At 44.9% G+C, this 23,855-nt stretch overlaps 1 long non-coding RNA gene across 1 annotated transcript in view; it reads left to right on the top strand.

Moving 5' to 3' along the window:
* LOC146247159 (uncharacterized) overlaps nt 1–23,855 on the top strand; it is an 82,135-nt gene that overhangs the window by 48,073 nt on the left and 10,207 nt on the right. The window contains exon 5 of the long non-coding RNA XR_014732275.1: nt 2,572–2,694. This is a non-coding gene — a long non-coding RNA (uncharacterized LOC146247159). The remainder of the gene's footprint in view (nt 1–2,571; nt 2,695–23,855) is intronic.

Genomic DNA, 23,855 nt, shown 5'->3' with positions numbered 1-23,855 from the left:
TGTGAAGTTACTACAAAAAAGGAATTTCGTCAGTCTCTGGCCAGTTCAAACCAGCATCTCTAAGTGTGCTTGTTGTTGCGTCATGTTGTGTAAGACATTCTGTCTTAGAAAGAGATTAGCCTTAACTCTCTCTCCAGTCTGGGACAGGACAGCTGCTAATTAGAAATACGTGATTAAAGCCTGTTGTCTATCTGACCCAATCTCCATTTGGGTGCAGAAATATCTGCCTTCCCTCCTACCTATATGGCTGCAATGATCATCTGATATCCAGTAAGATTCTGATTTATCCTAGAGGAGATCTGGGATTGATTTGGCTTTTACCTCCTGGAAAGTATATCTTTCATTACATTTTATTTATTTAAGATGTATAAATCTTTGTGGCTGATGTCTGTGTATATTCTTACAATCCTGCCTTACAAGATACTGTATTGTGAGCAGTGCAGTTAAATATGCCACAGTATCGGTCAATCTCTGTCGTATACACTCCAGTGAGTGTGACAAACAAACATCTCATCTCTGCACCTCACACTGATACTGCAGAGACATCTTCAATCTCAGATGCAAAATTAACCTCTGTTTAATACTGGAGTCTCGAGGCATAGAGGGAGGGAGTGAGGGAGGGAAGAGGAGAGGGAGGGAGGGAGAGAAAGGAGGAGGGGAGAAGGAAAGATGGAGCAGGGATGAGATGAGGGGAGTGGAGAGGGAAGGGATGGAGGAGGAGGGAGGGAGGTGGTGGGGAGGACGTGAGCGGCGGAGGGAGTCGATGACAATACGAGAGTTCAAATCCTGTGTGTCGTTCAATTATGTTTCCTTGTTTTGTCTGTCCTTGAAGGCAAGTCCTCAGTCTCCAGGCTGCTCTGCGTTACCCCCCTCAGTAATGAATGGGAATGACACACAATGCAGCAGTTACAACGCCGGCAACTTCTATGTGTGTGTGTGTGTGTGTGTGTGTGTGCTCGTGCGTGCGTGCATGTGTGATTACAAGACAGTGAGTGTGTGGAACCTACAGTATGCATATCTCTGGATGAGAGTGAATGATGCCTTGCCGTCTGTTGGGCAAAAATGACTTTCTTTTTGATGAAAAGGCTGCTGGGGTTGCCAGTGTGTAAAGGAGGATTTGAAATTGTCTGCAGCTGATTGTGATTGCCAAGCGGCAGCAAGGTCCATTATATCACTGAATCTTTGTTAAGCAGCCCTTGAGAGCATCTGACAGCATAATTAATCTTACCATATGAACAAAGGAACCAACTCAATAGTACTGAGCACGCTTATTAAAAACACTAAACACACGCACCCTCCTCCTCCACACCTCCCCACCAGCAACAACCCCCCCTCCCTCTCTCACTCTCCCCTGATTTTAAAGGACAGACACTTTTGAATGGTAGGAAAGACTGTCATTATCTTTTTTCCTTTTTTTTCATTTAGAGGTGAAACAATTTGAGTGTGTGCGTGTGTTGGGGGGGGGGTGTGTGTGACAGAATGATGAATCATTATACGCGACAATGAAAGATATTGAACAATAAAACTAGAGGATGATATAGCGGAGCAAATTGTTTTAATTACGAATTTTAAATAACCACAAATCATTTGTTGTTTGAATATTCATTCAAAATTGAAAAAGAAGATAATGAGATGATGCTAGATTGTGTATTTCCTTTCACGCCATTTACATGTTAAATATATCTACACTTTTGAAAGGAAGGTTTGTATGTAGATTTGACATTTTCGCTTACATTTCAAATGTGTAGTGCAAACTGTTAGGCATACATATTTTTATCCACTCTTTTGAATGCCTTGACATACACACATGAACACACACTCACGCACACACACACACACACACACACACACACACACACATAAACACAAACTCACTGACAACATGGTTCACAGAGAGACGAGACCCACCACTTGCTCCGTCAGGACCCCTAAACACTGCTGCTCTGTGGGGTTGGAGTAGGCCAACCCCGGGCACACGGAGGGAGGGCAGGGCTAATTTAGCTGAAACACAAGCTTGGAAGAACACACAAACACACACGCACACACACACACACACACGCACAAACACACAGAGGCTTGGGTAGATCAGCCTCACATCCACAAAATCATTTTAATACATTCCCTGTGCTACTTGTGAATATTAATAAATTATTAATTATTAATTTTGCCTTTGGCATGGCAAGATATACTCGTTTTAATTAGTGTACTGTACTCCTTTACAATTAAAAAATAATTGATCTTCATATATACAGGCGTTTGCTGTGATGGTCTTTCTAGTTGTCAACAGTGGTACCAGCCACATGCACCATCTTTTTTGTCCACTGTACATGAATGTGCTTGGTTTATGTATGTGTGTATGCCTGTTTATGTGTGTGCATGTTTATATGTCTGTGTGTGTGTTTGAGTGTGTATGTTTGTGTATGTGTGTGTTTGTTTATATCTATACATTAGGTGTAAAGTCATCTAAAGTGATTTAGATGATCAACAACATCAACAAAACCAATAATTATATGTTTTTTCAGGATGGACTGTAGGGATGAGAAGAAAATGGATTCTGTTTGTGGTCCACAGTGTCCATCAGATCATAGTGCTGCCCACAACCAGAACCACCAGGGAGCAGGGGCATGGGTCACCTCCTGACTGAGCTTCCAGAAGAAGGATCTACTGAAACTGCAGGCCATCCTCTGGTTAGTGGTGAGCAACTGATAAACTAAACATTGGGGTTCTATCTAGAGTGTTTGAGTGTGTGTGTGTGTGTGTGTGTGCCTGCCCGGTGCGTGTCTCCCTGTGTCCCTCTCTGCATGGCAGAGTGGCAGATGGAAGTGTGAGAAGCAGGAAATCTGCTCCTGTCTGTGTCAGTTCTGCTCCACAGACCTCTGATAACTGAATAATAATACAGTGTGTCCTTTTCCTCTCTTTCCCCAACCCCACCCTCTCTTTCTCTCTGTGTACCTCTCTCTTTCCCTCTTTCTCACTCTTTCTGTCTCTTTCTCCGTCTTTATCTCTCTATGTTACTCTCTCTCTATCGCTCGCCCTCTCGGGGGTGCACTGTTGGAGAAAGTTGGTTTGATAGTTGGTAATGTATAGTTTATAGTAGAGACTTTGGTAATAGCTTACCCAAGTTTGAGTTACACTTCCGATCTTACAGATTGGCAGAGGTTTTTTGAAGGTGAGGACATGCCTCTAGTTTCTCAGTTTCTCTCTCTCTCTCTCTCTCTCTCTCTCTCTCGCTCTCTCTCTCTCTCTCTCTCTCTCTCTCTCTCTCTCTCTCTATCTCTCTCTCTCTTTCTCTCTCTCTATCTCTCTCTCTCTCTTCTTCTCTTTGGTGACTGACTACCTTCACATGTAAATTCAAATGCAGTACTTCTCCCCCGAGAGAAGACAGAAAGCAGCAAAGAGAAAAAACGAGGGATTTATGACACGGGCATGTCAAGGGAAAAAAAAAACGAACTTCAGAAGGCCAGCTAATGGAGTTGGCATGAGATTTGAGGGTTTAATATTGCATGCGGTTGGGTTTTTGTGCAATTGACCAACATGACATGCCTAACTGTATAAATGGGCGGCTTTATGATGATAAGATCGCTGGCTAATAAGATATTTATGTGACACGCTGACGGATCCGTCTCCTCGCCGCCCTCGTCACGCCTCGCCAACCCGGTGAGGATCAAACGCAAATTCTCCAAATGGGGTCGTTAAATGGAGAGGAAATTTAATAAATTAATATTTGGGGTGAGAAACTGAAAGGAAGAAGTTAAGTCCTGACAAATATTTTGGAGTGAGAGCAGCAGAGCGTCTAAATCTGATTTCTGTTTCATCCCCCTCTCCTTCACTCCCCCACCCCCTCCACCACCCTCCCCACTACATATATTCAGTGGGCTCCCACATTTACAGTGAAATTGATTCTCCTGTCAGGTTCTGAGGAGGAGGGCTTCTGTCTAGTTTGTCAACACTGTCGGCAGCAGATACAATACTTCCCAATGTACAGTCCTCCTGTACAAAAAGTCTCAACCGTAGAAATATCTGCAGGGTCCAATTAACGGCAGGCATCGAAAAGCAGCGTCTTGGCGGCTTCCTTTCTGTCATGAGCATTTCTTCGTCAGCGACGGCCGACGGACGTTGGCGTGGTGATGCCTGTCAGGCTACTCATGGCGTCTGTAACCGTGACACGTGTGACGCGATGCGCATTTTTTACTCCCCACACGCATGTCACCATAGCGAGCTGGGCCCATGCTAATTAGCCTAATGCTGCTTATGAAGGCCCTGACATGCTAACAACATGATCGAGGACAGTTGCACCACACATCCACCATATAAACATACACACACCGAGTAAACAGTTAGTACACTCACAGTTTTTACTTTTACCCGTATACAGTAAATACACGTCATGACTTCTCTCAGTGTGACAGGGTAAGGCAAGGCATTGCAAACATTCATTACAAGTGCATGCATTTCCCATGCATGCAGAAGTGAGGAGAACAGGCTGGATATGCACCGAGCCAGACAGTCTGGCTCTATCTGAACACTAGCAGTGTCACATGGTGCCACACAACCAGTCCAGATCTGCTTCCTGTTGTCTCACCGGCCAGGGGCCCTCAGCCGTATCTGTGGACCAACCTGTGAGCTGACATAGGGCTGGATGAAGAACCAGCTCAACCTTTCCAGCACAGCCATTTCACCTGTACACTCCTGTTGGATCATACAATCATCTTCACCCCTGATGCTCTGGGGCCAGCTTGGTGAAAGGCACCTGCCCCCCACATTCTCCCCCTCCTCACCCCCCCCTCCTCACCCCCCCCCCCACCCCCCTTCCAGTATACATCTCAGGGGAGCGCCTGTGCTCTATATTTATTATCCAGGGTGGCACTGTTGATAGATGAGATACCTGCTCAATTACAAGGGCACAACATTGCCTTTCCAAGCTGATAGGGTGAAAAACTGGCTTCTCTCCTTTCTTCTCTTTTCTCTTCTCTCTTTTTTTCCCCTCCCCAAAACGAGCTGATGTATTGGTATGGAGACATCTCTCTGAAAGCCTTTACTTGCCCGGGAAAAAAGTGCAACGGAGGTCATGTACAACATGACTTGATTCACGTCACCTTCGGAACATAAACATTGGGATTTGATCCATTCCCACACGTGACAAGCGCATGATATTACATATCAAAGTGAAATGATTGAGCATATCACTACACATTTCTATGCAGAAAAACCAAAACTGCAACAAAAGCAAGTAAGGTCTTCCAATCATTTTTCATCCGATTATTGCCAGTGAGACGGCCCTTTTGAACAATGAAACAGAAATACCCAAATCTACTCAAAAAGGCTTTTTTGACTCGGGGGTGGGGACGGGGACACAACAAACAAACAACAAGACAGACAACAAGATGATATTAAAAGCATCTCTTTTCCACGAAGGTAACCCAGCCAAAGACCTGGGCATTAATCTTTATTCTGCTGAGATTTGTGAAAGCAGAGATTGAGAGGGGGCCGATGATGCAGGCTGTTCCGAGGCGGACATCTTGAAGCGTGATGTTGAGCTATGTTCCTGGTCGAGCAGGGGAGGCATCGACATATAAAATGGTTGTAAATTTGCATTAGGTTCAATCCATCATAGCTGTGCAGGGAGCTGGGTGGGGGGAGGGTGTGTTGTGTGTGTAGTCGTGTGTGTCTGGAGCCCTGTGTGTATGGAGCCGTGTGTGTGGAGTCGTGTGTGTTTGGGGTGGTGTGTGTGGAGCAGTGTGTGTGGGGACAATGTGCAGACTGCTGGGTTCTAGTCGACAGAGCAGGCAGACTCTGACAGATTCCTATTTAAGTGACTGTGAATGCAACAATTCCACAAATAATTTGTCAAGCGGTGCAGCTGAACTGGCTCTGAACCCTTCAGCCTGCTCACACACATGCCCAGTACTTCCCCTTTCTCCCTCTCTCCCTCTCTCTCTCTCTCTCTCTCTCTCTCTCTCTCTCTCTCTCTCTCTCTCTTTCTCTCTCTCTCTCTCTCTCTCTCTCTCTCTCTCTCTCTCTCTCTCCATGCCTCTCCCTCTCCATCCTTCTCTCTCTCTCATTCTCTTTCCTTCTCTCCCCCTCACCCTCTCACTCTCTGTATCTCCCTCTATACCTCTCTCCCCCTCCGCTCCCCCTCTCTCTGTCTCTTTCGGACTAGTTGGAAACATCATCTGTACAAAATCTAGGCACCTGAAATCAGCTATATTATAGGAAAATACTGTATGTAGATTATAGGCTACATACAGTATTTGTAAAATCAACTCTGTGAGGTGAGGTGTGTACAACATCATGTGTCTAATTTGATTAAATGCAACAGTCTTGTCTGAGTGGACAACATTTATTTAGAAATGTATGACAGCAGCAGACTTATATATAAAGTCCATCCTTCATCTAGATTTCCTCATTCCTGAAAGAGAAACATATATTAAAATGCACCTTGTCCAGTGACAACCAGTCATGTTACTGAGGTAAAGAAGATTATTGTACTAAAACAGGTGTGTACATGTAAACAATGAAACTAAACAGTGCATACAGCAAGCACCTCACTGGTTACGATGTTCTTTTAAATCTCCTCTCTTTTTATACTGGAACTTGAAAACTGATTTTTGTTTTTAAACCCAATGTTCCAGTCAGTGTTGCTCTGAGCCAGCGTAGCAGAGCAGGCCTGCACATGTAACCAGAGGAAACAGCAGAGGTAGAAGGTAATGATACTGTGTTATTCTCACCATAATGACCCTCATAGTCCTTCCATAAAAAATGTTATTTATCATAAACAGGCCGGGCGCGTGGTGAAGGATGTCCCTTATCTGGGCCTGTCAGGGGGGACATTAGTCATGGTGGGGGCTGCCCTGGATCTGGTGGAGGGGCTCTCATTGTCAGGCCAAATTACTAATCAATCACTGCATCAGACGCTGTTGTCTGCTAGATTAGAAAGCCGGGCAGGTTCACACAGGAACACACCGGGCAAGTTGTGAGGGCCTGGCCTACTGAGGTGACTACTGGAGGACTGTTTAACACAGGGAGGGACGGGTGGAGAGGGGAGGGAGAGAGAGAGAGAGAGAGAGAGAGAGAGAGAGAGAGAGAGAGAGAGAGAGAGAGAGAGAGAGAGAGAGAGAGAGAGAGAGAGAGAGAGAGAGAGAGAGAGAGAGAGAGAGAGAGAGATCGGAAGAGTGAGAGAGGGACAGACTGGAGAGCCTTAAGCTATGATTTCAGAGAGGGCATACCAGAAAGAGAAAACGTGTTCATTCATCATTATTGTCATGGGCTTTCGCAAATGATAACAATTTGTCTTCATCCCTATTTTTAGACAATGAACCATAATAGCCATTTGGCCAGATGGAGAACCAAGTCTGCATGGCAATATGTTACCACTGGTTAGGTCTCCTTTACAGTATTAGGCATTTCTTACTGTAATTAGGGAAAGCTTAAATAAGCACTTCCTTTTGAGAAAATATTAAATTACAGTCTAAGTAAATATTTCAATTGAAGGTATGCCTTTACTGTAATAGGTATTGTACTGACATAGTACATACTTTAGCATGGGCTAGGGATAGATAGATAGAGCGTGCATGGCACATCTATGAGTGTGTGTGTGTGAGAGTGTGTGTGTGTGTGTGTGTGTGTGTCTGCAGGGGCCTACAGGGGGTCAGGGCTGGGACTGAGAGGGATGAAGATGAATGTGTTGGGATCAGGATGTATGGTGGAGGTCTAATTGACATCTAACGTAGACTCTGACCTGATGACTCCCAGGTTACTAGGGGTTACAACGAGACGCCATAGAACACCAATTGGGGCTTTGGTGAGTTTATTGCAATTACTAAATCCCCAAGCTGAAAATCTATGGCACAACGTGTCTCATTTTTGAAGTATGGTTGCATAGTGTTGATAATCAAAAGGAAACTTAATATACTAATAACTTTAATATACAGTAAACACATGTCCTTTCTTTTGTATTTGATGTAGATTGGAAACTGCAGTAAATGTTGTTGATCTCACAGTACAGACACTATCTATCTGGTGTCCTGAATGAAGATGACAGGTGATAGATAAATGCTAATGTTACTGTACTACAAAAGTGTTAGTAGACTAAACTCAACAGTATTACATGACTCTGCAGTGTGTGTGTGTGTGTGTGTGTGTGTGTGTGTGTGTGTGTGTTTATTTTTGTGTGAATGTGAATAGAGTATAATGTGATGACACCAGTGTGCTGGATTAGGTTCTATTGAGAGCCAGAGGGGCCTGTTCATGTTTGTCTGGAACATATGGTCAACACCACACACACACACACACATACACGCACACGCACACACAACACAATTCCTCTCAGAACAGATCTCCAAAGTTAAACTTGTATTGCATCGCTTTCTGTGGGTCATCCTATTTGCTTAATCGATTTAATTGAATAACTAGCATTTTTTGTTTCAGTTTTCAATTTGAGCCTGATTATATATAGAGATGTATTATTTGTAACAATATATTCAAATTGTAAACAGCATGGATTAGGTTTGAAGACATTGTGAAGATACCAGATCTTCCCACCAACAAAGAGTGTGTCTGTGGTGAGCAGTTGGTGTGGGGTCTGTGTTCAGGGAAGGACACCTCATCATAGTATTGAACACATTATCCAGCATAGAGTTCAGTATATCCAGGGAAGACTGTAAATGAACAACCTGCGGGTCTGGGGGGAAAAGCAGCAGCAGGAATAAACCCATTGAGATCCATTGTGGGGGATGAATGTTCTTCTCTCACTCCGCTCCCAGTATTTTCTCTCCTCGTTGTAAATTCCTCATATGGGAATTGAAACACCAAGGCCAATTGTTCCCCATTGAACACAAATCCATCCTGGAGCACCGTGTAGGAGTGACACAATCTGAGAACACCTCCCACTCTCTCTCTCTCTCTCTCTCTCTCTCTCTCTCTCTCTCTCTCTCTCTCTCTCTCTCTCTCTCTCTCTCTCTCTCTCTCTCTCTCTCTCTCTCTCTCTTCCCTCTCTCTGCCCTCCTTTCTCTTCCTCTCTTTTCTCTCTCTTCCTCCCTCTCTCTCACTCTCCCTTTCCTTCACTCAATCTCTTCACTCTTTCTCTCTTTCCCTCTCTCTCACTCACACATCCATTCCTCCATCTGTCCCTTTCTCTCACCTTCCATGTATCTATTCCTCCTTATGTTCTCTACCCCTTTCCCTCCTGTTGTTCTACTGTCTGTCTGTCTGTCTGTCTGTCGAAATCTTCTCCTGCATCCATCCATCATCCTCGCATCTCTCTCTCTCTCTCTCTCTCTCTCTCTCTCTCTCTCTCTCTCTCTCTCTCTCTCTCTCTCTCTCTCTCTCTCTCTCTCTATCTATTGTCCTCGCATGCATTACCATATTGGCTGCCCCTAACCTGTAATTCATAACACATTAACACACACAGTGTTTTTCTGTTTCTGGGATGGACCACAGCTCTTAAGATGCTATTGATTTTTATTTGATTAAATGTCTCTCTGGTTCGCAGCAAATTAGTGAGAGTTTAATCAAATCACAATCAATATCTACTTAATAAAACACCCCCTAGTTCAACACACTAAAGTTCTGTTCTCTGGTGAATAGTTAGAGGGAGAACTGCATGAAAACTACATATTACAACCGGAGGGGAGTCAGCTGTTAACTCTAATATCTGGAAAGGAGAGAGTGAAATCAATTGGATTGAATGGAAAAATAACCAATAATACAGTAAAACAGTATTCAATCTGAACATTAGGTCTGGTTTCAAAAACAAGAACTTTGTATCTGTTAACCGTGTTTCTTGGTAGGGGTGAGTGGTGAGGTGAGAGAGGGTCAAGTTGTAAAGAGAGTGGAGGAAGGTTTGTGTTGGCCTGATCTACTTCACATGTGAGATCTGACCGCACATAAAAAACCCTGGGAAGTTATGTGTGCCCCCCGACACCCCTTCCTGTAGAGAGATCCTCCACACATCAATCAACTTTATTGCACGACTGTGAAGCGATCTTCTCCAATGAGGTAAAGTATCACTTTTGACAGTGTGACTGTGTGTGAATTCATTGCTACAGTATGAAACAGTGAATGACCTCGATTTTCAAAATGCCCAGATTGATTGCTGACTGTTTTTTCTGGATAATGTTTGGAACCAAGCCTCATCCAAACCATATCAAACATTCTTCCAGAGAGTGAAAATGCGTATGAGTCTATGGGTCTCTCTAAGTGTGACTCTAATGGCCTATTTTCCAGTCTTAGTGGTTTAGAATGTCAGCAGCCTGGTTGGCCACATTTAGACTAGTACTGACCCACATACACCTCCATCTTTCTGACTGCAGACCAGCAGACCCACACACTCTGACCTCATCTCCTGTCTGGGACTCACACACCTGCGTGGGGGGAGTTGTGGCAGTGTATGTGAGTGTGTGTGTGGGGGGTAGAAGGGTGTATGTGTGTGGGTAGATGTGTGCGTTTGTGCAAGCACACGTGTGTGTGTGTGTGCATTTGTGCATGCACGTATGTGTGTGTGTGTGTGTGTGTGTGTGAAAAGAGAGCCTTGAGGGCACTCCTAAAGGGGAGCAATAAAGATCTTCAGTACCCTAGGGTGTTCCAGTTGAAATGTGTAGTGTAGAGGAGCGTGTGTGTCTGGGGAAGGAGGAAGCCGCTAGACCCTGCAGATTACTGCTGCTGTTGGAGTTTTGATAAAGACTGTACTCCAAGACACTATTTCTTGAAAGTCTATGGTTCCTATGTGTTGATGTCTCCAGAAGAGTTGGATGACATTCATGTCAGACTGTTTCATCAGGAAACCTGCTGTCAGTTTTAAGTTTGGGATTTAAATGGTGCATTTCTACAATAATTAACTCTTTATCTAATCTGATAATCTGCAGATGCTCATCACAACAGGGATTAACGACAATCTGCCACATGCCCTCCTCCTCTCTGCAGGACTGGTGCTGTTCTGTCTTTCCCTCTCACAGACCGTTCAGTTCATCCTCTCCCTGGACTGGAACATTCTTCTCTCCAAGGTGCTGCACATCAGATTAACCAGTCCCAAGCACTGTTTTTGCCTCTTCCAGCTCGTAAACACAATTTATCTTAATCCCTAGGATTTTAACAAAACCTGTCTTCAGAATAATGAGGGTTCAATATAATTAATTAAATCTACAGCACACATCCCCTTCTCTCTAAATAGGAATGGAGGCTATCGGTATCACCATCGACAGCTGCTGTAATGCCCCTGTAATGTGATTTCCACTTAGGGCTTGTTTTTGTGTAATTTCACTGTTATTGTCAGATTTTCTCTGTCCTCAATGCTTGATTTGCCTCTGCTGGATGACAATGTTCTTAATGTTACATTTATAAGAACATGTAGCTCATATTAGGGGAAAACAAGGCTGCCTTTTACACACTGACCAAAATTCTTTTTTTCTTCATCCTAATAGACCTTCACGCTCTCCCTCCTCCCTCCCTCTCTCCCTGCTCTCTCTCTCCCTCTCTATTGCCTGTCACTCAAACTGAGTGGCTGACACACTGACATGAATTGTTAAAAGGAGTTTTAGGTAAAGATGGAGGGAGCAAAAGAAAGAGTGTAAGCTATACCAGATCTTTTTTTCCTTTTTTCCTCGCTGAAAAGCCAACCTCAATTTGCGTCAAGCGTCGGTTTAAAGACCTCGGGATTAAAGCCATAAACTGGCGTCTGTCAGGCCTGAAGCCCCTCTCTTCTTTGGCCGGGGTGCCAAACTGACGCTGTTCAGTATCACATCACATTAGGGCCCGTCACACTGGGGAGACAGGCAGGCTTCACAGGGCTGACAGGCCCCTCACTCTCACAGGCAGGAGCAGAGATGGAAGATGACACGACGCCTCTCTCAGCCAAAATGGGAAATCCACCCCAATGTGCATCAACCACCCAGCCAGCCAGCAAGCCACCTAGTCATCCAGCCAGCCTGTCAGTCAGCCAGCAAGCCACCCCGTCATCCAGCCAGCCAGCTTTTAGACATCCAGTCAGCCAACCACGCAGTCAGTAAGCCACCCAGTCATCCAGTCAGTCACTCAGCCAGCCAGCAAGCTGTCACACACCCAGTCCGTCAACCAGTCAGTCAGTCAGTCATTCAGCCAACCAGCCAGCCAGCCAGCCAGCCAGCCATCTGAAACCCAGTCAAACAGTCAGTCAACCAGCCAGCCATCAGAAACACAGGCAGTCAGGCAGTCAGCACATCAGCCAGCCTGTAAAACAGCCAGTCAGTCAGGTAGCATCAAAGTTTTGCTATTTAGAGATAACTTGAACCAGCCAACAGGACTCAGAGAGAAAGATAGAGAGAAACTGACAGATGACATGGCCCTAGACAGCCAGCTGTCTTTGTACCTCCACTTCACCCCCCCCCCCCCCCCCCCCCCTTGCTCATGTCTTCCCTCCTGTCTTTCCTCTCCCACTGGAGGGCTGCTGGGTCTTATCACTCAAGAGTCGGCTAATTCATCAGCCAGGCAACACTGATAATCTCTCCCTCTCTCTATCTGTCTTTCTCTCTCTCTTTCTCTCTCTGTCTGAGAAAAAAGAAAAACAATGAGATAGAAAGACGAAGAGAGAGCGAGGGGGCAGAGAGAGAGAGAGAGAGAGAGAGAGAGAGAGAGAGAGAGAGAGAGAGAGAGAGAGAGAGAGAGAGAGAGAGATGGACAGGACCTGGGGACAGCGGGCTCGGTGTCCTGCTCTCCAGCATGTGTCTGTCTGGGTGACACACAGGCCCACCGGGTGACAATACGACTGCCCTTTGAATTACAGAGCGTTAGAGATACACTGATAAACTGACAGTGTCGAAGCCTGAGGAGGAGAGATAGACAGGAGCAGAGGAGAGATTGAAGGGCGGAGTGAGCAGGGAGGGGAGAGAGAGGAAGGGAGAGAGAAGGGAGGGAAGAGAGAGGAAGGGATGGCATGTGAGGAAATTGAGCAGGGATATAAAAACATCACCTAATGACAGATTTTCATCAGCTTTTATTTGTGGATGTTGAAATGATGACTGAGTGTTTGTTGGCTCCCCAGTACCCCATTCCCCAACCAGGAGTTGGAGAGTCACAGTGCTTCAAAGACATACTGTGAGCTAATCAGAGGAAGCATTACAGTAAGCCCTCAGATATAAGGGCTATTTAATCATCAGACGAGTTCTCTTTAATTGTCCGGTTCCCCCTTTGATATTTCCCTCAACTCTGACATCCACATGCATTGTTCTCTGACAATCTCAGACTCCCCTTTCCCATCTTGTGTTCTCTCTTCTTTATCTGTTGTTTGTGGGCACGAGTCACAAAGCTTTTCTTCAACAAGCAACAAAAAACAATATTTTTCCTTATGGAGGAAGAGGGGAGTAGAAGGGCATAGCATAGTAAGAGCATAGATTACACGGACTGAAAGTTAGGTTATTCTACCAGTATGTGTGTGTGTCTGTGTGTGTGTGAGTTTTATATGTGTTTGAATGTGTGTGTGTGTGTGTGCGTGCAGGTGTTGAGGTGTAACTCTTTCTTTGTGTGTGTGTGTGTGTGTGTGTGTGCGTGTGCATGTGCGTGTTCATGTATGCGCTTGTGTGTGTTTTAATGAATTCAGATGTGTGTTCAGATGTGTGTGACATCAGCCTGAGGCGATATGAGTGTATTGTTTAAGAAACGAAGACGGAGCGAGCTGCGAGAGACCTGGGGAGCAGCCTGCCTCTTTTGTGCTCTTTCATATTGCTGTTCCCATCGTTTATGGAGAGCAAGGATCTCTCTCTCAAGGTTACTCCTACCAATGCTGGGCTTTGAATAAAAGAAAGGGAGAGACTGAGAGTGGAGGAAACTGGAGGTCTTACAATTCAGGATCAGGCCCAACAGTGTTGCATTAATCAAACATAAACATAAAAAAAAGTAAGAAATGTGCAAAGAGATTACCATATGTGGCAAACACCTTGTGATGACACACACACCTGACACACACACCTGACCGATCATTTGGTCAATTATATGTTTTTCTGTGACATTATGTCCTGAGATGCCAATACCCTGAGTCAAGAAATTATTCTCCACAAAAACAACACCAGAACATTGGCTGTGGTTTTCCGACTCGGAGAACAGTGGAACTCTTCATTCTCGGAGATTGTGGTCAGTGGTGTGGACCAGATGTACCAGTGACATTTCTTCATGGATTTATGCTCTGCCCTGTGAGTGCAACTGTTCCAGATACCACAGTAACTCACCAACACACTTTTCCTCTATTCTTATGCAAAGGTAACATTTGGCTTCAGAGCGAGTTCTCATTTTTCCATTATTGTATTAAGGAAGAGGGTCCTCTTGGGCCACTAGAAGAATATATATCTCACTATATACTGTATATGTGTAGTTTAACGTCTTTGTGGCATTTTACCAAAAGGCCATCGCGAATGGGGCCTCCTATGTGAATAATAGAAACAATTATGCCTGAGAGCAGACTCACCGTTTAGGGTAGAGAGACGAGACACTGGATGGACCCAGACCCAACCCAGAGAGCAGGTTACAGTGATGAACACGTGAATTGGTCTGGTCACAGCGGGGCTTCTCAAACTTGTCCCTCATTTGGACGTGGAATAAACATGTCTAGCCCCCTTGTTCCCGTGCCCATCATCCATCCCAGTCAGGTCTTCTTTCAGTAGTAACAGACTGCACATGTCATCGTAATATACTACTTTCCCGCTGTCACTTTATGCCTCCTCTCATAGTTGGAGAGCCACTGTCCCAGATGTCAACTTGACATCATTCAGAAATGTTAGGATTAAACAATCCACCCACAAGTGATCTGGTAATGCTGGTAATTCAGTCACTCTGTTATCTGTTTAGTACACTGCCACACAGGCGTGTCCTGTCCTCCTACTCCACTCAGCCTACGCAAGCACTCACACACACACACAATCCCTGATAACGCACATGCACACACCCACACCATCCCTACTGACACACACACACACACAAACACACATGCGCACACACCCACACACACACACACACACACACACACTCACACTATACGTAAGACTGCTCCTATGCGTTTTTCCACTCTGAAGCTGTCCACCACAGATGAGGTTGAGGTTGGAAGCTTGAGGTGCTATTTCATAAATTACCCTTTAGTCAAACAGAAGGCTCAGATTGTGGCTGCGCTCAGCAACTCGGGCAGGCCTCCCCCTGATTGGCTGTGACACGTTAAGAGAGGCAGAGAGCGGCAGGCCAGGCGGCGAGGAGCAGACCACGCCACACATCTGATCAGTGCATTAGCCGGCTGCTGCCTCTCGGCCTCGGGTGGGGGAAATATTTCTACTTCTGTGGTCAGTCTGTTCACATCTTGTCCCTGCGACTGTCTCTATCTCTTTCTCTTTGTCACACACACACACACACACACACACACACAGATGTCTAATGAAGCCAGAGTACTGGCCCCTTTCAGTCCCTCCGCATTTGACAATAATGTGACATGGTAACATCCAACGATTGTGTCCACCATTGATGAATTATATATACAGCCACACTATAAACACAATACATTATGAGATTGAGGCATACGTATGTGAGCACGTGTGTGTGAGTGTGCATGTGTGTACATATTTGAAGTCATTACACATTCATTTATGCACATTTCGAACTCATGAGTGACACGTAAGGTAAAATAAATAGGGTATTGATGAATAATTGACTGAAATGGCTGGATGCTTTAGGAGTGTTAATGTGTTCTAAGGTGTCTTCCCAGACTTCATGCTTTGTCTTTGGTCGGCGTGTTGTGGAGATTAAGGAGCATTACCGGGGTGATAATATTCAAAGCAGCCTTTCGCAGCCAGTAAACTGGCTGGACGAGCACTTCCTCCGCCTCCCAGTGACAAGTGTGTGTGCAGACAGCACTCCAAACACTGTTGACTGGCACGTTGAATCATCCTCAACCACACATGGTCTTCACGTCACATTTGCAAGGCTGATATCATTCCAGACGAGTCGCAGTGCTGGGAGGGGGGGGGGAGACGCGTGACCGCCCGCCCGCGCCTCTGCTCTCACACACACGCACGCACACACACACACACATACACACACAAACACAGGGACACACTCATGCGCACACACAAGCCACAAGCAAGTGTGCACACATTTGTACGCATTAACTTACATGCCCATACTCGCACATACACCCACACACACACTTACACACACTGGCACACACACACACACATACTGGCACACACACACACACACACACACCAGTACATAGACCAGAAGCTTATATCCTTCAGTGTTTGACCGTTTTAAAGAGGCTGCCAGTCATGTCTGGAGAAGCTCATAAATCCCAGTGAAGATGAAGTAAAAGGAGACCATTACATTGATCCTGAGCTGTTCTTAATCAGGCCGCTGTGCCACATAAACTTTCACCTTCTAAACCCTTACATTTTACAGGGACAGCACTGCCTGCAGTGGAGGGGGAGAGAGAGACAGAAAGAGAGAGACAGAAAGAGGGAGAGAGACACAGACAGAGAGAGTGAGAGAGAGAGAGAGAGAGAGAGAGAGAGAGAGAGAGAGAGAGAGAGAGAGAGAGAGCGAGAGAGAGAGAGAGAGAGAGAGAGAGAGGGAAAGGGAGAGAGGGAGAGAGGGAGAGAGGGAGAGAGGGAGAGAGGGAGAGAGATAAGGGGAGAGAGGGAGAATAGTTTGCTCAGAGAGAAATAGTCCTGTCAGTCTTTGATTAGTTTCTGTGCGGGAGAAGTGAGAGGGTGGAAAACTTTAGGTTGTGACCTTGGTGTTTGTCAGTCTTGTAAACAGACACGGTGTTTACACGTCTGAGTACAAGACAATCAACACCTTCCAATGTTGATCTCATTGACACTGGTGTGCTGGACCACAGTTGTCCTCTGGGAGATGATCAGCCCAGGTGATCAGGGCACCGTCTGTAGATGTTGATGGACATCCTCATCTCCACCTCCGACTGAAGCGCCGATGGAAGATGACGTGGGCGAAGCTGTGACATTGATCAGTAAAATGTGTTTCTTGTTCTGAGGGTTTGAGTGTGAGGTTATAATTAAAGCTCCTGTAATTACAATGATAGGAGTGACACATCACTGGAGAGCCTAGAAGGCGTCTTGCCTGGCTGGATGCCCACAGCTCTACACAACGACTCCATCCTCCTCTGATGACAACACCAACGGAGCTACTGAACCAGCTGATGAGTCAGTCAGCAGGATAACCAGGTTGTCAACTGACAGTGATCAACCTGCAAAACCAGCAAGCCAGTCAGCCTTTTAGTAAGCCAGTCAACCAGCTGGTAAACGAAAGAGTCTGATAAATTGACTCAATCTGACCCTTAGCCCAGCCCTGACCTTACCTTTACCCTACCATGACCTCACCTCTACCATGACCTCACCCCTACCCTGGCACAACCCTTTACATCACCCTTACCATGACACCACCCCTGACCTCACCCTTGACCTTACAACTACAATGACCTCACCCCCACTATGATATCACTCCTGATCTCATCCATGACATCACCTCTACCCTGACATCACCCCTGACGCCATCCTTGACCTCACCCCTAACATGACATCACCTTTGACCTCACCCATGACATCACCACTACCCTGATACAACCCCCGACACCATCCTTGTCCTCACCCCTGACATCACATCAACCATGACCTTACCCATGACCTCACCTCTACCCTGAAATCACTGCTATCATGACCCTTCCCCTGACCTTACCATACATGTTTATCCAGATAGGGTAATAGGAGCAATACGACTATACTGGCATTTTGGCAAGGGTGCTTTCTAGCATATGTGACATCACTTCCTGTTTTGTAAGTGAAGGAAGTAGACTGAGTTGGAGAGTTGGGCAGATTTTATTATTATACTTTGGAATTCACAGAACATTCATATCTGATGTAATGTGTGGAGCGATGACACGCTGATGTGCGAGTGTTGTGAGAGTGTGTGAGTGTGTGTGCTTGTCTGTTTGGTCTCAGTATGGGTGTGTGTGTGTGTGTCAGTGTGATGAGTGGTGACGTGCAGCTGTGTTATCACATCAGCATCCGAGCCAAGCTGGGACAACATCAAACCCTGCCTCCCCGTCCCCGTGACAACGCGTGAGGAAACGGCTGGAAGCGCCAGAGCGTTCACGTTAAATCACGGCCCAGAGACAAGCACGTTGTTTTAACTTTTAATGCTGCGTCGCAGTGCCAGCAGCTCCCAAATTAATTAGGAGAGACATTTCACAAATTAACTTTATTCATATTGTCTGCTCGCTGCCTTGTAAAAAAAAAAAAAAAAAAAAAAAAAAAACTGCCGTACATTTACATCCCTCTGTTTCAGTTAACAATGGCTGTCACCAAGCTGATCTTTCTGTTACATCCCCGTCTCCCTCCCTCCCTCATCTCCCACTATTTGCCAAGTTGGGAAGTGGTGTCTGAGCTTGTGCTTGACTCTGTTAATCGCTAGACAACAGCCTAACAGCTTGCACGACCGTAATTAACGCCGTTTGAAATAAAGAACGTGACGGAGTGGTGTGTGTGTGGCACGAGTGGGGGGAGGGGGCTGTGTGTGTAGGGTGGTTGTTCTGACGGGTGGCGGGGGTAGGAGTAATTAAATAAATAATTCACACAAATGCACAGTCTGTCATCTGTTATCCCAGGTAGGGCCCACCTGACTAGCGCTCGCTAGCGGCCCGAGCACCGAAGAGGCCTGCGCTTGGCTCTTTGTTGAATAATTCACCACGCTGGATGCGAACAGTGACTTATAAAAGCCATTATTATGTTTAATAATGACTAATCCGCTTCCTAAAAGGGCGGGCGGCTGGCGTTGGAGAGGGAAATGGACTGATTGTCAGAAATCACATCCTCTTAGTCTCAGGAGCCTTGGAGGAGAGCAGTGTGCGCATTAACCAGCCTCTCCAACACGCTGTAACACTTCTAATCTCTGCTGCTGTATTAGGAATACGTTTAAAAGATACACAAAATAACAGGGAAGAACAGAGTATGTATCAATTATTTCATTAATCATAATTATACATCATAATTATGAATTACGTAATGTTCTTTGTTGCATGATTCATACAATATTTCATTAAATATTATATTATACTGGCATATCAGGTGCAGTGAATGGAAACAAATCTCTGGAATCAAATTTATCCATTATATATTTTCAAATCATTGCCATTACTGTAATAGCCGTAGCTTTTTAGCATTAGACTTTCATTTATTGTATATTATTATATTTACAAAACATATAAATATGTGAATATAAAGTACAGTTTTCTTATGTTAAGCAGATCTCTGCCCCTCTTTTTGTCTGTATGCATGTGTGTGTTTGTGTGTGTGTGTTTGTGTGTGTGTGTGTGTGTAGTGCCTGGTGGATGTCAGCTGTGGTAATAGACTCCCAGGTGTATTTCAACCAGGGGTTAATGGTGTACACTGATGCCCCTTGTTCCTATGAAAGCTAACAAACAGCCGGCTCTCCATACACTGTTTACATATGCAGGGCCCCTCTCAAACCTACATGAGGTAGAAATGATTGCTCTCACTGTAGGACAGAGAGAGAGAGAGAGAGAGAGAGAGAGAGAGAGAGAGAGAGAGAGAGAGAGAGAGAGAGAGAGAGAGAGAGAGAGAGAGAGAGAGAGAGAGAGAGAGAGAGAGAGAGCGGGGGGTAGGGAGAAAGGGAAAATGAGAGAAAGAGATATGGCATACAGAAAGAGTGAGGGGAGTAGAAAGAGGGGTAGAAAGACAGAGGTAGAAAGAGAGAGGTAAGTTGAGAAAGTAGAGAGAAGAGAGGGGGGGGTAGAAAACCTTTAGCATATAAATAAACCAATTCATCACTGGCTTTTCTACAAGAATAAACACTAATTTTCTGACGGTGACCCTGACAAATGGTTCCACGCCGATGAGAGGCTGGCCAGTCGCTGGGTTGGTGTTTGGATGGTCATCTCCACGACAACGACAGAGCATCGTGGGATGTGTCCAGCCAGCCAGCAGGGCAGCCCAGGCGAAGCGTCCTACTTACCCGCTCTGCAGGGCTAATAAACGGGGGATGTCAGCGGCCTTGTCAGTCAATGCTCTGCTTGTTTGGGTTTATCCAGACTGCAGAAGGGGGCAGTGTGTGTGTGTGTGTGTGTGTGTGTTTGTGTTTTATTTGTGCATGTGTGTATGTGGCTGTGTATATGCTAAGGGGTATGTGTATGTATTTGTGTGTGTGCTTATATATTACATGTTCATGAGTTTGTGTTGAGGGAGGTGGAGGAGCAGGTTGGATGTTTTTTTTTATTTTATTAAAAAAAGAAAATGTGAGGGTAGAGGAGGTATAAGGCTGTGCTAGGGAGGGTCGGGGCTGCTTGAGTCTCCCTGGGCTCCAACCAGCCCAGTGCTGGAGTTATTGATTTCTATCTGTGGCGCTCTTTGTCAAAAATCAGATAGAGGGGAGCCCCCTGGACCTCCTCACCTTTTAAAAGCACATTGAAAGCCTTTTATAGCCTGAATGGAGGTGTTTGTGTGTGTGTACTTGTGTGTGTGTTTTTGCATGTGTACGTGTGTTTGTGTGCCAGGGAAGCTTACTCTTTGTTCAGGGAGAAAGGTCTGGTGACGAGTCTTGCAGTATGTGGAGCACATTTCTTATCCAGACAAATTGGTTGTGATCCATGTTCATAACTGTAATAGCACAAATGTAGTCAGAAAAGGTGTGTGTGTTCCTTGATCCGATCTCGTAGCCTATGTTACTGTACCATTTTGTCTTGTGAAGGATGGCAAACCAGGTCAAAATTGCAGTGTACATTTGTATACACTGAATCCCATATGTATTTGAGAGCTGTGTTTTCCAAATGTCACTATACACCAATAAATAAGAGAGAACACTTTCTAACAATCATGATAATCTTACCATCTGATCTTTATCTGAAAGAAGACATCCAACAGTCCTGACAGCGACACAGACTGTGGACTATATAAAGTAATATAGTAGAATCATCACGGTCTTCACTGACGAATGACTAACTGCACTGCTGTGCAAGGGCCAGCCCCACATGAGTAACACTTCATTGGTTAGGATAAGAACAATACTAAGAGGTTTTACAAGAACAAGAGGGGGGACTAGGAGAAGGGTGGAGCCAAGACCGGGGAGGAGGGTGGTGGGTGAGGCAGGACGGAGGCTGGGAGGTAGGGAGGAGTGGGGGTGGAGGGGAGTTCACTGTCCAAAGCCTCAGCAGCTCTCTCTTTCCCCTGACACAGAGAAAATATTATGCAGCAACTCGCTCCCATTGAATCCTTGTGATTCATTGCCCAATTTTAAACTGCCAAGCTACTAAATTGCATCAGGTCTGCCAAAATTCATTCCTGGACTTTGCGAGGAGATATGAAAAATTAAATGTCATCTGGGTTGTGTGGAAAACTTTTAGCTTGCCGAGACGGCGAGAGTAGTGCGTTGCGCCATGATAGATGACGGTTCCGGCGCTACACTTAACCTACTTAGTGATGTCATGTAGGCTGAGGCGTGTTTACTTTCATAAAATGGCAGGAAGACATAAACTTTATCAGCTGCTGGCATCAAGGGATTTTAACTCTCCGTCTCCTCACCTCTCTCTGCAAATGAAGTGAGTCTTTATGTTAATTCTCAAACGTAGTGCACTGTGATTCGTTTTCGTTTTCTCCAGTCTTGGTATGAAGTGTAGTGCAGAGGTTTAAATCAGGCAGAAGTTGAGTTTGTGTGTGTTAATAAAAGAGAGAAGTAGAGAGGAAATATATATATACATACTGTATAAATGAGAGAGTGAGAGGGAGGTGTATAGAAAGTCTAATATTTCTGTATCGTGTTACCATTCGCAAGCAGGAAAGGGCAGCGTAGTCCAGCACAGCTTAATCACTGAAGTTGTGTGTCTGTCCATATCTGTGTGTTAAAGGAAATTATGTGTGTGTGTGTATCTGTTTTGTGTCAGAATACCATTTTGTAATTTTTAAGCATAACAAAACCATTACCCAACCACTGGTACCATGGGTGGGAAGGAGAAATATATATATATATATATATATATATATATATATATATATATATATATATATATATATATACTGTATGTTAAACGATTTAAAAAAAAAGATGAGAGAGGAGAGAAGGGTGGCTTGAGAGAAGACTGTGCGTACGTACGGTTTGGTATCCGGCTCTTTGCTGTTTCTCTGGAGCTTCTTTCAGTGACAGCTTCATTTGTTTAAGGCCGGGATACAGTAGCTATCCTGTGATTATCATATAGCTATCCCAGATTATCATAGTCCTGTGTGGTGCGTCATTATATCCAAGGCGTGGAAAATGAAATACATAACACGCCAAGTATTTGGCAAATATTCTGACATGGTTGTAAATGCCATGTTCAGTAGGACTGGGTGTCTCTGAGCTGCATTATAACAGGCCTCCGTAAGCCCTAACCCTGGTGTGTGTGATGCGAGAGGACACACTCTCTCGCTCATTTGTAGACACAAGGGAATAGAGAATGCTACAGAAATATGCACCCCGCAAAACACACACACGAGCACGAGTGCACACAGATGCATATGAAAATACACACACACACTCAAATATCCCTGACGCAGAAGATAGTTACCTATGCTCCCAATGGTTGCAAACGTACAGTAAACCATGTTGAACAATCACAAGCACATTCAAACTCACAGAAACACACACAGACACACACATACAAACACACAGACAATCACACAGAAACACACTTGGGTACTGTATTTGGAGGAGCAGTAAAGAAAATATTTTTAACAGAGTAGAAGTGCAGCCCTTATCTCTCGCTCTCTATCTCTCTCTGTTCACTCTATATTCTCTGTCTCTATTCTTCCTCCCCCCTCTCTCTCTCTCTCTCTCTCTCTCTCTCTCTCTCTCTCTCTCTCTCTCTCTGTATCTCTCTCTCTCTCTGTATCTCTCTGTCTCTCTCTCTGTATCTCTCGTTCTATCTCTCTCTCTCCTTCTCTCCCGTCTCCTTCCAGCGCCTCTGCTTGCGCTGTAAGGCAGCGATATTTATTATTACGAATATCATTTGTATTAATCATCAGGATAAATGAGTGCTTTGGCTATCTGAATGCCTCATTTAGAGAAACTTGGCTTCCATGTCATTGTTATAAATGAGTGCCAGGCTGTGTTTCACCTGGGGCTGCCTGGGCTCCAATCCTGCATGTATATACACTGTGCTCTAGTTTGTTTCCCATGTCCAAAGGATCCAGCTGCCATCAGCCAAACAATACGCTTTGGGGGCAATTGGTGTCAGTGATATAATGCCCTTATGAAAATAGAGAAAGAGGTTGTACAGTGTGTATTAATACACACACACAAACACCCACACACACACGTGCATGCAAACCTGTTCTCTCACGCACACAAAAATGTAAACACAAACATGAACAAATAGACAGACACACACACAACAACAAAAAATAAGATATCTCACACACAAGCACTCTGAAATATTCTAGGGAGGATTTTTCTTCTGTCCCATATTTCCATTTGATTAAATTATTCAGAGATACAAACTACAATCATGCTTTATTAAAAATTATTAAAAATGCTCACTGGCTCTGCAGATGTGAAAGAATGTATTGCCTGCTTGTTTTTTTAATTTGCATCATTGATTTTGGAAGAGTTTGAAAAGCAATGTTACTATTTTCTTCTCTTCCTGATGTGGCGTTGGTGGAGGGGGGACCTCGACAAGCTTCATCTTCTGTCTGATAAACGCTCGGGAGGCTGATTTTATTTACACGTGTTTATCAGTCTTATGATCCGTGAGATTGTCACTGTGCAAAATCAAATTTTTCGAAGGACTAGGAAAATAAGTACGCTTTCAGGACTGATATTAAAGAATACACACTCACAAGAGAAATAAG

The sequence above is a fragment of the Hypomesus nipponensis genome, chromosome 19, assembly GCF_054491055.1.
Source record: "Hypomesus nipponensis isolate SF chromosome 19, ASM5449105v1, whole genome shotgun sequence".
Taxonomy (NCBI): Eukaryota; Metazoa; Chordata; class Actinopteri; order Osmeriformes; family Osmeridae; genus Hypomesus; species Hypomesus nipponensis.
The sequence above is the reverse complement of the archived record's forward strand: the minus strand, read 5'-3'. Positions and strand labels throughout refer to the sequence as shown.